The 18352-nt window shown below is 34.4% G+C and overlaps 1 pseudogene; it reads left to right on the top strand.

The window, feature by feature from the left end:
* Positions 1-11516: 11516 nt before the first annotated feature.
* Positions 11517-18352, top strand: part of LOC110108374 — a 30406-nt pseudogene continuing 23570 nt past the window's right edge.

The following is an 18352-nucleotide window of genomic DNA, read 5'->3' as shown; positions in this document are numbered from 1 at the left end:
CTAAGGGTCGAGCTAAATCCCTGAAGTTCAACAAACCAAGGGTCGAACTTTATAAATTTCATATGCTCATAAACCTAAGAGTCGAGCTAAAATCCATAAAGTTCAATAAGCCTAAGGGCCGAACTTTAAAATCTTCTAAGCTCATAAGCCTAAGGGTCGAGTTAAAATCCCAAAAGTTCAACAAGCCTAAGGGCCGAACTTTAAAATCTCACCTGCTCATAAATCTAAGGGTCGAGCTAAAACTCATTGGTTCAATAAGCCTAAGGGCTGAACCTTCAAAATCTTCTATGTTCATAAACCTAAGGGTCGAGCTAAAACTCATTAGTTCAATAAGCTTAAGACTGAACTTTGAAATCTTGAATGCTCATTAACCTAACGGTCGAGCGAAATCTATAAAGTTCAACAAGCCTAAGGGCCGAACTTTAAAATATTTTATGCTCATAAACTTAAGGGTCGAGCAATTTTAAAAAAAATCTAAATAATAGAAGGAAGAAGTAAAGATTGATGGTGAATATAAATGCTATTTTATTTTTTTTAGAAATATTGCAACGAATTCACTGTGTGAAAGTCACACAATAAATTCGTTGGGAGGCAATTTGTTGGCTAATAAAAATGGCGAAACAAAATAATGAAAATGAAAGTGGAAGAATGAATTTGCTACTACCTACAAGTGCAACATACCAGAAGCAATGTTTGGATTCAACTATAACAACAATCTTTCTTTCAAACAGTCATCTGATGCTTAAATTTGAACATGTATCAATTTGTGATCTAGAAAAAGCTAGAGTGGAGATATGTATACGACAACTAGCTCATATACACAAAGATGGAAAATAAAATGAAATATTAAATCCGGCTATAGCAACACATTCTGTTAAAATAGTCGAGTGAAGTGCAGATTTATGCATAGCAAAATTTATAATCTATGAAGCATCATAAAAGATGTATGCAGGAACATAAAATTATTCAATATATATATATAAAAAAAAAAGAAATAGGTTGGAAAGTTGAACGTTCCTGAGACTTGATGAGTCTAATGTCAAAAACTTTCTAGTCAATTTCAAGTAGGTGAAGGCCATATCTCCACTGTATCTTATAAAAAATTTTGTTATAGACAAATTATTATTATTATCTTTTTTTTTTGGATGGAAGCAATCAGTCCAAAATTTTATATTTATCTATTTAAAATAAAAAGGTAACAAAATGAAAAATGAAAATGAAGAAGAAGAAAGAAAGAGCGGAGAAATAAACGGAAATTGAAGAGTTGCATCTCTTCATGCCCTCGATCCGACCCCACCTCGCCAAACGACGGCATTATTTGATTTAACAACTGCCATCAAACGATGTACTCAATAAAAAGGGGAAGAGAAACAGATAGAGGAACACTTCCAATTTCTCTGAAAATTTCTTACTCTTGCAATCGTGTCTCCCATCTAAAGTCGGTTTCGTATCCGACTTCCTGTCCACGCCTCTCCTCTCCGCCTCAGGCTCCTTCGATTTTGTCAACAGTAAGCACCCGACTAAGTCATTTTTCTCAGTCTTCTTCCCCACTTCACCTCGGCCAAATCCCCATACAGCCGCCTCTAAGGGTTGAAGCCAGTGGCCGCACTCTCATACGAAACACGAAATATTTTCGACCCAATGATTTAGATTCTTCTGTTATAATCTTATTTAATCTTTTATTTAATCTTATAACAGATTTTTACTTTCCACTCAAATAGAGTTCATCATTACTATACTGTCACCTCTTATATATTACTCATATTTAAATCCAAAATGAAGGCAGATATTTCTTTTGAAGGATAATTGGCCATTCTTATTACTCATCTAAATCCAAAAGCCATCATGGCATTTTGTCTTATTCTAAGGATTTAAGATCGACGGCGTGAGGTTTAAGGATCTAAGATCGTTGACCTTAGGTCCGACCGGGATGGTTTAAGGTCGACGGCGTAGATTAGATTCTGTTAGAAGAATTGTTTGTTTAAACTATCCCACCAGGATCTAAAATCGACTGCGTGAGGTCTTCAAATTTAAAATCATCTTGGTCGGACCTAAGGTCAACGACACGAGGTCTTCAGATTCCAAACCATCTGCTCGGATTAAAAATCAACGGCGCAGGTCTTCAATTTCAAACCATCCCGGTCGGACCTAAGGTACGACGACCGGGGTCTTCGATTTAAATTCTTCCTGACCAGATTTAAAATGGACGGTGGGAGGGCTTCTGTAATTTCTTATTTGCCCATTTGATTATGAGCCAAGAAGCAAAATTAGGAATTGTAATTAGATTTGAATAGTATTTGCATGCAAAAAATATTAAAATGAAGTAGAAATTTCATATTGAAACTTTTACTGCTTTGGGGCTTTAGTTGAAGGCCACTTAAATTTTTGCTATTGTTTTTTTTTTTTTTTTAAAAAAAATCTGTATGAAAATTTTTATGCATGCAAAGGAGACGTGTATATTACATTTAAATTGGCTAGCATAACTTAGTTACAGAGATTATATTTCTTATATAATTTTAGAATAAGACAAATATTTGAGGTCTCTAATCTTCAAAACATCATCTCTCTCCCTCTAGTTATTGAGGTAGCAAAAATCGTGATAAATCATTTCAAAACTAATTTAATTATACAAAATCCAGGAGCTTTTTAAATATATAAGAGCATTTCAAATTTGAGAGAATTTTAAATTCTAAAAGTTTTAAAGCCCGAGAGTTATTTAAAAATTTTTTAGACCAATTAAATTTAGAGTTCGTTTATTGATTGATTATTTGATTAATCAAATGAGAAAATCATAAAATAAAAATGCAGTAAATAAAAAAAAAAAGGGGGAGGAAGATAAGTTTTCACTAAATGACATGCACAACTTTGATTGCCAACTCCTCAAATCTCTTGTATAAATTGCTCTACCAAATTCTCAAACTGAACTCTACAAACTGCTCTCCAAAGCTCTCTTGTACAAGCTTCTATAGCTACTTGTGGGCTCTATCTTTTGCAATTGTAAGCCTCAACTAATGCAACCACTGGCTACGAATACCTACAAACAAACAATCAAATTCAAATCCTTTGGGCAGCCTTGTTTATAAGGACTTGGTTGTAAGACCCACTATCCGGCAACTTTCGTAGGAAAGTCGTAAGCCTGACCTTAAGGGGGAAATTTTAGGCAAAAATTGACCTAACTCCTAACCTTCAATTAAAACCCCGGCCACTTCTAATGAAGTCGTAAGTCCGATATCTGAGGGAAGTGTTTAGGTGATAATATACCTAGACCCCTCACTTGGGCATCCTAGTCTATAGGATTAGGTTGTAAGACCTACTTTCGGGCAACTTCTTACAGAAGTCGTAAGCCCCAAATATTTTAGGAAAAATTACTAAATAAATTGTAATGAACCTAAAACCCAAATAATCTAATTCAAACTTTTGGGTATCCTAGTCTATAAGACTTGGTTATAAGACCCACAGCTTGGGCCGCTTAGCTTATAGTGCTACGTCGTAAGACCCATCAATAGACAACTTCTAAGGAAGCACTAAGACCTAATCCAAATCCAATTCAAGCCAAATTCAAACCTATGGGCATCCTAGTCTATAGGATTAGATTGTAAGACCCGCTTTCGGGCAACTTCTTACTGAAGTCGTAAGCCCCACATTTTAGAAAATTTGCTAGATAAATAGTAATGATACTAAACCCTAAACAATTAAAATTTAAACCTATGGGCATCTTAGTCTAAACGATTAAGTTGTAAGACCCACTTTTCAGGCTACTTCCTAAGAGAATCCATAAGTCCTACCCAAACAATTAAAATTCTCGGGCATCTTAGTCTAAGAGATTAAGCTGTAAGACCAACTTTTCAGGCAATTTCCTAAGGGAAATAATAAGACCTATCGCAAAACTAATTCAAATCCTTCGGGCAGCCTTGTTTATAAGGACTTGGTTGTAAGACCCGCTACCCGGCAACTTTCGTATGAAAGTCGTAAGCCCGACCTTAGGGGAAAGTTTTAGGTGGAAATTGACCTAACCCCTAAACCCAATTAAAACCCCGGCAACTTCTAATAGAAGTCGTAAGTCCGGCATCTGAGATAAGCGTTTAGGTGATAATACAAACCTAGACCCCTCACCTGGGCATCCTAATCTATAGGATTAGGTTGTAAGACCCGCTATCGGGTAACTTTTATACGAAGTCGTAAGCCCCTACATTTTAGAAAAATTGTAAAAATAAATAGCAATGATACTAAACCTCAAACAATCAAATTTAAATCTAAGGGCATCTTAGTCTAAATGATTAAATTGTAAGACCCGCTTTTCGGGCTACTTCCTAAGGGAAGCTATAAGTCCTACCCAAACAATTAAAATTCTTGGACATCCTAGTCTAAAAGGATCAGGTTGTAAGACCCACAACTCGGGCCGCTTAGCTTACAGGGCTAGGTCGTAAGACCCACCGTTAGGCAACTTCTAAGGAAGCCATAAGACCTATCCAACCAAAATTCTCCGGGCAACTCCTAATTGGAGTCGTAAGCCCCAAACTAAACAAACTATCCGGGCAACTCCTAATGGAGCCGTAAGCCCCAAACTAAATAAATTAACGGACAACTTCTAAGGAAGTAATAAGCCCTAACCCAAATTAAATCAAACTAAAATCCACATCTAACCACTTCAGTCTACTCGGGATTCCTGAGAGGAGGCAACCCATGGCTGCTAATCAGATTCCCTGGACACTACGGTCAATGATTGCTAGTGTTGGTAGACTGAAATCTATGGTATACCCAGGACGAGGGAACCATGGGATCTTGATCGGGTTTACCTCCATTTCCCCTACTATTGAGACTAAAATTAACTAAAATTTATTTCATCCTTAATCGAGAGTTCTCTCTTACGTTGTAAGAGGGGTAATTAACTATGGGCGCTTGTGCTCATAGGAAGTAAGAACCCCAGATCTATAAACCCTGATACTATCCTCAGGGGAAATCTGGTTAATTTCAATCTGACTTAAGGGAAATGGAACCCTACAACTGCAAGGCGGGATTTGTGCATTCGTGCCATTTTTCTTGAGCTAACAACCTAGCAACATTCTAAGGCGATCAGAAAACGCCCAAAAAAATAAGAAAGATCAACAGATAAGCAATGAAACCCGTCTTTCTGGCAAAAACTTCCTCAAGGTGGAAGCAACCTGCAAAAATAAAAGCAGAAAAACAAAACAAGGAAAAAACAGAGAACGGTATAAAGAAATAGCTAAACCAGAGATGTAAAGTTCCTTCCCAGAAAAATCCTCCAGCAATTCCACCTCTGAACTGAGAGAGACAAACAACCTCCAGCGGCAATTAAAAACAGCACCAGGCAGCATAAACAGCCAACAGAAATAGAGAACGAATGATTAACAAGTTTATAACACTAAAAAGAACGAATATAAGGCATACCCAACTTTTCCAATCTAACTAAACCTTTCAGCTATTGAGGAAGATTAATACACGAAAATTCTTCCATACCATTAATGAGGCAACCTTTCCTGGCTAAAAAATCAGCACACGCATTACCTTCGCGAAAAATATGAACTAAAGTCCAGTTTAAACCTTCCATCAATATTTTGATTTTCCTCAAAATATAAATAAATTCAGGATAACACATAATATTTTTGTTCAACAATTGTATAAGGCTCAAAGCATCCACTTCAATGACAACATTAATAACCTTGAGTTTGTAGCACAATTCCAAACCATAGGCTAAACCCCTCATTTTCGCATAAATAACTTTACAGTAATTTAAAGAAGAGGCATAGGCAGAAATAACATCACCGTTAGAATCACGAAGAATACCTCCCATACCAGCAACATCAGAACCCACCGAACCATCCATGTTCAATTTGAGAAAAGGCAAGCACGGTTTCAACCATCTAACAACTTCTCCCTATTTCTAAACTCAACATAATCAAGAGTAATACCGAAATAATGAGCCAAAAAACTGCAGTTTTTAAAATTCTTACCATAAATAATATTAGCCGCATATAGCTGAGAGACTTTGTAATTTATATTATCAATAATTTTCAAAGCAACCATACGAATACCCTCATGTTTAGCTTCATTTCTAGCTTTCCACAAATACCAAAAAATAAGGATGGGAATTAGATTGTAAATATGACCTTTCGCTTTAAGCATCCACAAATCCAGCATTTTAGAGATATCATTCTGCATAGAGCTGCTGTCTTTATGAGTAATGCCCATAAAATGCAACCAAACTTTCTTAGCTATCAAACCATTAACAAAAACATGATCCAAAGTTTCCCTATCATAGCAACACTGACATTTGGACGGAATATTCAAGCCTTTTCTCATCAGTAACTCACCAACAGGAATAAAATTTCTTATAACTCTCCAAGTCAAAATAGAATAAGAGATAGGAATAGTATTATGCCATATAGCCGAGAAAATAACTGATTGACTTTGTTTGATACGAAAATTGTCCCAGGCAATTTTAAGACTAAACTTCCCATTAGGAGTCGGTTTAAATAAGATAGTATCATTGCTCTGTAATTGTAAAGTCACATCGAGGATAGCAGAGATAATGCTCAAAGGAACATAATACCTAAGTTTATTAACATTCCATCTGCCATTATCAAAAAACTCATAAACTTTCATAATGGTTAAAGTAGAAGTATTTAATAGAGAATCAATCGAACCACAACCTAATCAGTTATCTTGCCAAAAATAAATGTAACCTTTACCAAGACCCCACTGAATCAAATTTTCCGCTTCCCCCTTAATTTTACAAAGTCTTTTCCAAACTGCAGAGTCAGAAATTTTGTAAGTGCAACAATTTTCAGGCTTATCTTTACAATACTTAGCATGCATGAAATTAGCCCAAAGACTAGTATTAGAACAAAAAGAAAACCATAATTTGTAAGAGAAGGCTTTAACCATATCCAAGAAGTTTTTACCCCCTAAAGCACCTTCATTTAAAGCCACACAAACTTTATTCCAAGAAGACCAATAGATGCAACTACTATTAAGTTTAGCCCCCCAAAAAAACTTGTTAATCAACCGTCCCATTCTCAAACAAACCGTAGCAGTAGGATTAAGAGTATGCAAAATATAAATCGGAATAGAGTTTAACACACTTTTAATTAAAACAAGTCTGCCACCAAAGGAGAGAAAATTGGAGTTCCATTGAAAAATCTTCTTTTGAAAAGCAGAGATAATAAAACATATGATTGCGTTTTCTACCTTTGAAAATGGGAGTACCTAAATATTTGATGGGCAGAGGTAAGCAATTGAAGCCACAAATACGTTTAATATTATTAATCTTGCCTTGACTAAAACTACTAGGAACCAAGAAATTGCTTTTATTATTATTGATCTTCAAACCACTCATATTCTGAAAATTGTTTAAAAATTTAGCCATAAGTTTAACATTGTTAATGGCACCATTAGAGAAAATAATAAAATCATTCGCAAAACCAAGATGAGAAACAGGCAAGCCCCCCTTAGTACGAAAGTAAAGTGAATTATGGCCTTTGTATAACTCCTCCATACCTCTAGAAAGGTAGTCTATAGCAATAATAAATAAGGCCGGAGATAAAGGGTCACCTTGTCTCAAACCATGAGAAGAATTGAAAAAACCATGTTTACCACCATTAATAATGACAGAGAAAAAACAATTTTCAATACTATTCTTAATCAACTGGATAAAACCTTGAGAGAAACCAAATAACGATAAAATCTTATACAGAAAGTTCCAATTCAAATTACCATAAGCTTTAGAAATATCAAGTTTATAGACGATGTTACCACCTTTACCCTTGTAATTAATATCATGAATCATCTCTTGAACAAGAAGGATATTATCAAAAATACTTCTATTTTTAACAAAACCCGTTTGATTGACAGAAATAATTCTAGGTAAAATGTCAACAAGTCTAGTAGCAAAGATTTTAGAAACTAGTTTATTAAAAAAGGAACAAAGACTAATAGGACGGAAATCACACCACAAATTAGCCCCCACCTTTTTAGGAATTAAAACAATATTCGTAGCAGAAAAAAACTTAGGGTAAGGTGTACCATTAAAAAAGTCTCTAACAGCATCTAAAACATCAAACTTGATAATATTCCAAGAGTGCACAAAAAATTTAGTGGTAAAACCATCAGGACCCGCAGTAGAATCGATATTCATATCCTTAATGGTGTTCCAAACTTCCTCCTCAGACGGAGTTTTGATTAACATTATCATTATCAGCATCACTAATGTATTTAGGAACAATGAAAGGATTAGAAATAGAAGTAGTAGTAAAGTCCTTATTAAAACTTTGTTTAAAGTAATCCACACCAGAAACAAAAATATCCTCTTCTTTTTCAAAAATAACACCTCCTTCTCCCATGATTTTAAAAATATGATTTTGAGCTCTTTTCTTATTCGCTAAAGTATGAAAAAACTTAGTCTTCCTATCCCCCTCAACAATCAAATTAGAAGCAGCTTTTTGCTTCCAATAAATCTCCTCTTGTTCTTGTAAAATAGCAAGATTATTTTTAGCATTGTGAAGAGCATGATTATTATCAATACTCTGATTTTCCATATAAGTATTCTCTAATTCCATCACCTCCTTCTCGGCTTCTTTAATTTTAGCAAAAATATTCTTAAAAACATTTTTATTCCACCACCGTAAAACTTGCTTCAATCTGTTCAATTTAGCCCACAATCTATGCATACCCACTATGTCATTATTCGGAGCAATGGGAGCAGACCAATTAAAATTAATAACATTGTTAAAATCTTTATGAGATAACCACATGTTCTGAAAAAGAAAATTAGAAGGGGCAGTATTGCGATTAGTATTGATACACAAAAGTAAAGGAGCATGGTCAGAAGTAGATCTACTTAAATGTTCCACATGAGATAAGGGAAAAGTATTAAGCCATTCATTATTAAATAAAATTCTATCCAGTCTTTGCCAAAGGTTTGCTCTGTTCCAAGTTAAGGAGTTACCAAAAAAACCAATATCATTTAGTTGACAATTGTTAATCATGGAGTTAAAATGCTACATAGCATTAACATTCGGAGGTCTACCACCTCTTCTCTCATTAATATTGCTAATAATATTGAAATCTCCACCAACTAACCAAGGTAGATTGGAGTTAATGGCAAAATTATTTAACTGTTCCCACAAAACAGCCCTACCAGAGCTAGTGCTAGCAGCATAAACAAAAGAAGCTTTACAAGTAAAATTGGAAAGAGAAATCTTGACATTAACAACTTGATGAAAATCATCAAGAATATTTAAACCGACAAAATTTCTCCAAAAAATCCAAATTTTGTTCGAACAGTTAACAAAATAGTCAGAGAAACCTAATTTTTTAGCAGTAATCGCAATTTTATCCTTAGCAAGAAACGGATCAAGTAAAACAAGAATTTGAGTATTGTAAATTCTACACAAATTTTTTGCTCTAAAAAAAGAGTCCTTGCCACCAATACCTCTTATGTTCCAAATAATTGTGTTAACCATTAAAAGATTTTGAAAAAGTTTTAGCACGGGTTGAACGGGGCGTCGAAGGTAAGATATTCTTACCCTTTTTCCTTCCCACCTTAATGAACTCACCATCTTCATCACAGCAAGAAGGCTTACCAACATCGTTAGTAGTAAAGCTATCCTCTTTATTCTCCGTGATATTACCAGCCACCTCATACAGATCCGTCTCATTGTTCAAGTTGGGGATAAATTCCCCTTCCTCACATCCCTCTTTTTCAGTACTAGTTTGCTCATTCGATAAATCAACCTGTTTATGAACATGATCAAGCATATCTTTAGACAAATTAAGCATATACACTTCATTTTCTTCATTAAGGTCTTCTAACTCCGAAAATTTATTTTTCGGATTCTCTGTAAAACCAGGGCTAACTGTTTCATTTATCACATTTAAATTTTGTTCTAAATTCACGGGGTTTTCTGCGTTATTAGGAGGAATCTCTTCTTGATTTTCTTTGGAAACAATTCCCTCTTTATTTTGAACAACAATTTTTTTAAGATGCGGATGCAATTTGAAACACTCATTAACAAAATGACCATGTATCTTACAGTTTTGACAGAAATCTGGTGTTTTTTCAAACTCAACTTTTTGAAGATAACCAAAAGCTTTTGAACCCACCCAAACCTCCTTCGGATGTTTTTTCGAAATATCAACTTCCACCAGAATTCTAGCAACTGAAGTTCGAGTTCTAGCAGCAGTGGCCTGATCAGTTTGAAGCGGCCTGCCAAAAATCAAACCTAGCACATGCAAAAAACTTTAGGGTTGAAGAAATGTAATCTTAGATTAGGAAAAGAGATCCAAATCAGCACAATGTGAGATTCCTCTTTAACATCAAAAAAAGGCGTCCATTTAAGAACTCGCATTTGACAGTTGTTAATGAAATAAGCTCTTCTAGCAAAAATCCTACTATAGTCTAGGTCATTAGAAAGCTGAATAGCAACATGGCGAGAATCCATTAAACTGACTGAAAAGAAACCATATAACTTCAAATTACCGAAAAAGCTACGAATAGAGTCGAGATTCGGTCTACGCAAACAAAACTTTCCTACCAAGGTGAACTGAAAAGGAGATGCAAGTTTAAGGACATCTTCGTCCGAGAGAAGAACAACCGGAACTCCATTAAACGTCGATGGAGTTAAGTTAGGGATTTTGTCACCTGACATTGGATCTGCATAAAGAACGTCTTTAAAAGAACGAGAAGGCGAAGAAACCGCACCCTCTCCATCTAAAGAGAAAAAGCCCCTGTTTAAGCCTTGAATCGGGCCCGAAACCTTCCCCCACGGGTTGGAAGGTGGAACCCCAGCCATCCCGACAGCCCGAAAGGGCAGAGAGACGAAGGGAACACACAAAATACCAACTCCAGCGAGATCCAAGCAAGAAAAATGACTGGATCGAGCACAAAATCACTCGCACAGCAAGGAAACCCTAAATCGCCCAGACGGCACTCAGGAAGAGGAGAGAGAGAGAGAGGAAATGTATATATAGTTTTTTATTATTTCTGTAGTTAGTTTACTCATCGTTAGAAATAGTAAGTGTAGCCTTGATTAGAATAATTTGAAAGCCAATCATTTGTGCCATAAACCCCATTAATTTAATTATTTTTGTGAGTGCTAGCGGTGAAACACGCATTTCTAAAGAAAAAAAAATTAGAGAACTTTAACCGTACTTTTATGGAAATGTTTGGCATTTAAAAATATATCTTCATTAAACGTCGTTAGGCCTTTTGAGATGTATTTTATATTTTTATTTGTAAAAAATATTTAAAATAACCCTTCGACGCTATCTTATAAATTATTGTAATATTTTTTCTGCATTCCGTTTACGTTGCATGAAAAAACCAATTGCCATTTTTTGTCATATTATTATTTTTTAAATCCTTCATGACTAACTCAGGCTTCTAAAAACCCTCTAATGAAACTATATAAAGTCCCTTCGGGCAAAGTCACAGATCAACCCCTTCATTAGACATCCTTCTTTATTTCTTAAGTAGATAGCAAAGGTTCTAAGCGGTCATGGGAAGTCGGCTTATATTTTTCCTTGCTATTTCTTCTCTTTTATGCTTCAACCCTATTTCTCACGCCGCAAGGCTGACTCCTGATTATTCGCCCAACCCAATCAAGGCCGTTAATCTCGGTGGGTGGTTGGTTACTGAGGGATGGCTCAAACCCGAATTGTTTGATAATATTCCGGTTAATAAAGATCTATTAGTAAGGCTCTCAAACTAATTCATCGTCCAGCTAATCCCTAAAATATCATTTCATTTTTTATATCAATGAGCATTTGCAGTCCTTGCGAGCTCCAACCGAACACCAAATTCAGTGGCATTTTGCACGAGGTGAACATTGCGATGCTAATATTAGCATAGCATCACACTATTCACAAACACCACTTTTTTCTCTATTTTTTTCGCCAAGGAAGAATATACTCAATATATATATTTTTGATGTTATGAAATAGAGTTTGATTGGAGAGGAATTACTTCATTTTGAAGAATAAAATGAGTTTTTCAACTGCAGATGTTCTTACACTTAAATTTGGTATGAAACTATTTAGATTATACTTTCAAAATTATATAGTTTTTTATTGAGTCCTTTTTAAATAAAAATAAATAAATAATAGTTCATTTTCTTCCAATCCGTATGTTTAACTAACTAATGTATGAGAAACTTGCCTCAAACAGATCGAAAACATTCATTAGATATATATATATATATATATATGATGTTTGATTATTACTGCAGATTTAGGAAAATTAATAAACCTCACTTGACATTTGTAAAATTGCCTGAACGAACAAAAGGTGTATAAATTAATATCTCTATTATTTTGTATGTTTTAGGATGGAACTCAAATACAACTTAAGTCTGTAACACATAATAATTACCTCTCAGCTCAGAATGGTGGTGGGTCGACAATCATCGCAAATCAACCAACAGCATCAACATGGGAGACTTTCAAAGTATAGTAGCTTAAAATCGCCCACCTTATTTATCTTGTTATTTGAATAAAATTTACAATATTAATATGGAACCTAAGCTTTATTATTTGATTATTTCAGTTATGGAGAGTCACTGAGACAACCTTTCAATTTAGAGTCCTCAATTGGCAATTTTTTGGAATCGATGATAATGGAAATCTAGTGGCCATTTCAACCTCTTCTGATGACTCAGATCCTTCACATACATTTGTGATCATTAGAAAAGATGATGAGCCCAATCGAATACGCATCAAGGCACCAAATGGTTCTTTATTGCAAGTGAATTCAGATGCAACGGTGACTGCCAACTATACAGAGAATACTGAATGGGGAGATGATGATCCATCAGTCTTTGTAATGACAAATGTATTGCAATTGAAGGGTGAATTCCAAGTCACTAATGGCTATGGACCAGATAATTCTACCTCTGTTATGAAGGTGAGATGTCTTCAATTTCTCAATTCAATGGATTATTCTTGATGAATTCTAATATATGATTTTGAATTTTGAATATCATGGTAGTTAATTTTCAAAGTCACACAATAAAAATAAAATATAAATATTTATTTGATGTTTATTTAACTATCTTTCACACCTACATTATAGATTAAAATGAAGGCTTAATAATTGATTGATAAAATAATACAATGACATGATTGATTGTATTCACAGAAACATTGGAATAGCTTTATAGGGGAAGATGACTTCAAGTTTGTGTCTGAGAATGGATTGAATGCAGTGAGAATTCCAGTTGGGTGGTGGATACGATTTGATCAAAACCCACCCCGCCCTTTTGTTGGTGGATCCTTGCAAGTATTGGACAATGCCTTTTCCTGGGCAGAGTAAGCATATTGTATCCTCTAATTTGTATAACATATAAAACTCCTGTAAATTATAATGTCGATTCGCACTATAGGAAGTACAATATAAAAGTGATCATAGATATTCATGCTATGGAAAGTTCACAAAATGGTTGGGAGCACAGTGGAACAAGGGATGGATTACAATCGTGGGGTCAGACAGATGATAGTATTGATCAATCGATTCTTGTGGTCGATTTTCTAACTTCTAGGTGGGTTACTTTTAAGTTTTAAATTATAGTATAAGCTTTTCATATTAATTTACCACTTATTTTTTTATATACAGGTATGCAAATAGACCTTGTCTTTATGCAATTGAGTTGATTAATGAACCATTAGCTCCTGGAGTGACACTAGATAACCTAAAAAAGTACTACAAGTCTGGATATGACACAGTTAGAAAGTACGCAAATGTACATGTGATCATGTCGAACCGATTATCGATTGGTGATCCCACAGAGCTCATTCAATTTGCAAGTGGCTTCTCTGGATCTGTCGTTGATGTCCATTACTACAACTATGCAAGTATTTTTGAAGGCATGTCAGTGCAACAAAATATTGACTATGTATACCAAAATCGTTCTGCTGCTCTTAATTCTTTAATGGTTTCAAATGGCCCTCTTATATTTGTTGGTATGCATCTTATTTTTATTATTTTGATATGTATATATATCTTATGTATGATCTTAATTCTCAATCTTTATATATATGATGTAGGGGAATGGGGGGATGGCATGGAAGTAAAAAATGCATCAAAGAATGACTATCAAAGGTTTGGATCAGCACAAATAGATGTTTTTGGGAGGGCAACCTTTGGGTGGTCATATTGGACTCTGAAAGGTTATGAAAACCTATGGAGTTTGGAATGGTTGATTAAAAATGGATACATAAATGTGTAAGCTTCTCCAAAATTCCAATTTGAGATTTGGGCACTATGCCGTGTAAGTGTATTAAGCTTTATGTGCTACTTGTATCTTTGTAAGACAACTTGATTGAAAGATTTACATCTTTGTGTTTTCACTTTATCAAAGTTTATGTTTATTCTCTTGGAATTGCATGGCTGAGATTATCTTTAAACATTGTATGTGTACATCTATTACATGTTAGTAATTTCTCATGGAATTGCAATAATTATAGTTCTCATGAAATTAGATGTATAAGAGATAAGGATCGATCATTAATAATTCCATATTTATAGAACATTAAATTATTTGACTACAATCTTAAGAGGGAAAATTTTGAGTGAAAATGACAATTGAATCATAAAAAAGTGTCTCACAAAAAATGTTAATGAAAAAATATTCCTCATGAAAGTGTGAGAAAAATCTAAACTTTTTTTTAAGAATTTCATTTAAATGGCATAAAAACAAATATGACATTAGTCCAAATGCAAATCAACAAACGATCACAAAAGGAAAAACCATAAAAATAAAAGTATTGTAAGTAGCAATTAAGAGAGTAGAAAATATAACAAACCTATCAAAATCTATTCCACTCATCTTATAACTTCTACATCTCCTTAGTCAATAAATTTTTTTTTTCTAAACAAATTTTTATTCCAAATGTGAAAATGGTAGTACAAGCAAGAACCAAAAATCAAAATAGATCAAAGAAGGGACATGAAAGAAAAATTATCAAAATAAAGGACAAACAATCATGGATGCATGAAAATGAGCCAATAGCGGACTCTGGGGGTGGTAGGACCCCACAACGACCTCGCAGCCAAGCACGGGCCATCCATTGGTAACAAACACAGAAGAAAGCACATCATCATCCTAGATAACCACCAAGCAGTAAGCTTACCACCATGGTTGCTAACAAGCCTTAGCCAACAAAGTGTTAAGCATGGAGCCGCCTCATCATCGTCCAAAGTGTTAGTAAAACTCACACACAAAAAAAAATGCAATAGGGAAACCCAATTTCTATTTCTTCTTTAGGTTTACTTTAACTTTTTTTACCTCCACCAATGACAATAAACTCATTATCCACATTGTCACCAAAGTCATCCCCTTCAACCTCACAAGAAGTGGAGATGTCCTCTTCTATATGTACCCAATCAGTATGAACCAAAATAGAGTTATTTGACGACCGGTCCAGATTGGATTTCAAATCTGCATTAGACATACCATAAATTGGAATATCCATAAACTCCGTATTTCTCAGAGAAAGATTCACAATAGGATAAAAGACTGGCACAATGAAGCAACCAAAACCTCACCAGATGGGCCACTAACCCCACAACCCACCGCAACAGACCTATGAGATCACTAGAATTAGCAACAAAATCCACACAAGAATGGATAACAGAAAGGTCATTACCATAATTATTAACATCACACACACCTAACAATTATGTTCAACAGCCAAGATAGGATTAGAGCTACCACCATCAAGTGACATTTCCATCCTAGTAACATTAGGACTACCCATGACATTAACAAAAACTAAGGGAGGGGAAGCTAATGGCTCAATTAAAAAAATTTACTCTTGAAAAGTTCAACAAAGAGGCTAGGGTAATAACATGTTATGGAACTACCACATATCCAAAAAGTTAAAGGAGCAGAAGATGGGACAATAAGGGAAATAAAAGCTATCAGATGATAGCTACCCCCATTACCAAAGCCAATGCCATCCCCCTCATTAGCTACATTATCCGACTGATTTTTGTGCAGCATGCAAGTTGATCACCACTAGATCCACACCCTCAACCACATTGGTACAGGTATTCGAAACAATCTTAGACTTCTCATTAGGCTTAGGAAGCAAATTAACACATTCCAAATTCGAATGCCCAATTGACTTGCAATAACCACAATATTTGGGGAATTCCTCCATTTCAACTAATTGGACATAACCAAGATTAATAGGGCCAAGCCAGATAGTTCCACGAGCACACGAGCAACAAATGGATAGGAACAGACAACAGTAATATTGTCAATTCTTAGTGGTTTTCTGAACAACTACCCCAAACCATGAAGAATATAGGAAGATAAAAAAAATGGGGGTGCAAGTTAGGAAAATAGACCCAAATATGTATAACATAGGAATCAACGTTAACATCAAAGAATGGGGGCCATTTGGTAAGCTTCATATAACAGTTAAGAATGAAATAAGAATGATGGGAAAAGACCCAACCGTAATCTGAGTCATTTTTCAATTTAATCAACACATGCTTAGCATTAAACACTGTAATAGAGAAAATATCATTTAGTTTAAGGTTAAAGAAAAAATTACGAATTGCATCGATGTATGGCAAGCTATCTGGTAAGAAACCAACCAAGGATAACTTGAATGGCACTGCCAAAGTGAGCACCTCTTCCTCAAAAATCCAAAGAGAAGGTAAACAAAGGTGAGTAACCGCTTTAAGCTTGGGAAAAACCGTCGGGGTTGAACCCCCAGAAAGTGCCTATAGAAAAGATCTAGAAGATGAGTTACTATCTAAGAATCCAAGATCTTTCACACGATTAACCAGCATGCCAACTGAAGAAAGGGCGAAGGAGGCAATCTCAAAAAAGATAGAAAAAAGAAGAGCAAGGACACAACAAACCAAGAAAAACCAAAAGAATGGCACCACCTAGACATTTGTGGCAAGAAGAGGCCAAGAATATCTAGCGACCGTCTAAGAACAAAAATCTAGCATAGCCATTATTCCAAATATGAAAAGGATAGTACAAGCAAGATCTAAAAAAAAATCTTCTTAGGCAATAATAAGTTCTATAGTGACCTGATGAAGGGTTTGTGTGATATGTTTTTATGAAGGAAATAATTGATTGGTGTCCACATAGAATGTTAGTAAAAATGTTCTTTGAATAATGGTAAAACGGGAATTTAAAATTTGGATATATTTGATGCTAAAATTCTTATGCTAGAAAAGGTCAAATTTTCCCATTTAAAAATTAGATATAAACTTCATTTCAAAGATATGAAATGTTAGAGAACAAATGATGATTCTATGAATTTTTTATCAATGATTTGGGAGTTATGATATTTTTTATATGATTATTCATAGAAGAAAATTATGTCGATATATTAAGGATTTTATGCTATGATACATAAGAGTTAATAGGAATTTGAGGCCTTGGAATGAGGGATGCAATGAAATATTTAAAAGTGTTTTAATAGTTTGAATTTGATTTGAAACTGAAAGAGGCTAAGTTGAAGGCTACGTAGAGGAGACGAAAATTATGTTGAGAAAAAAAAGGAGGAAAAATGAATTAAAAAAGTTAGAATCACCTAATTAAGCTTTAGGGGTGATCAACCACTAAGATTCATTAAAGAGTAGACCAAGCTTTTTCACATAAAATTTATACAAATAAAAATATTTTTTTTATTTAATGAATCAAAAAGTAAAAGAAATGTCTTATTTATAGGCCTTCCTCTAAGTAAGCATGGACAGCTTTAGAAAATCTTATGAGCCAATAAAATATTATTCATTCATTGATAATCTATCCTAATACAATGGGATTTTTTTTTAGAAGTGAAAATGATACATCGACTTAATGAAAAAAAAAAAAAAAGAGAAAATCATAGATTATATATGCATAATATAATAGAAAATAAGATAAATATATAAATAACTATAAAATTCAACAATGATATGCACATTAAAGAGAATTTGAAGATCAATTAGCACATATAGTTAAATATATATCTAATTACATAATAGGTAAAAAATAGTTTATTCAAATCTTGGATTCATGTCAATCTAAACTGATTTAAACACAAATATGCTTAATCGAACCATCTCAATGATCTAGACGTACTCAAGCTGTCCACTCATAAAAAGAAGCCCCAATCAATAATTTTCACCTAGGCATTCACATTCAAAATTAGCATGTGGAGTTCATCACAGATATCTGAAGACTAATGTGATGCAACTCAAAAAATCAATTTCAAGAACAAGAACAAATCATAATGACCATAAGAGAAATAATATATTGCCAATGTGGTTGCACAAAGGTTGCATAGATCATACTCAATCGATGGCTCCCAAGGATGATGAAGATCACAA

The sequence above is a fragment of the Dendrobium catenatum genome, unplaced genomic scaffold (genome assembly GCF_001605985.2).
Source record: "Dendrobium catenatum unplaced genomic scaffold, ASM160598v2 fragScaff_scaffold_1145, whole genome shotgun sequence".
In the NCBI taxonomy this organism is placed as follows: domain Eukaryota; kingdom Viridiplantae; phylum Streptophyta; class Magnoliopsida; order Asparagales; family Orchidaceae; genus Dendrobium; species Dendrobium catenatum.
Note: the sequence above shows the minus strand (reverse complement) of the source record. Positions and strands in the feature narration are given on the sequence as shown.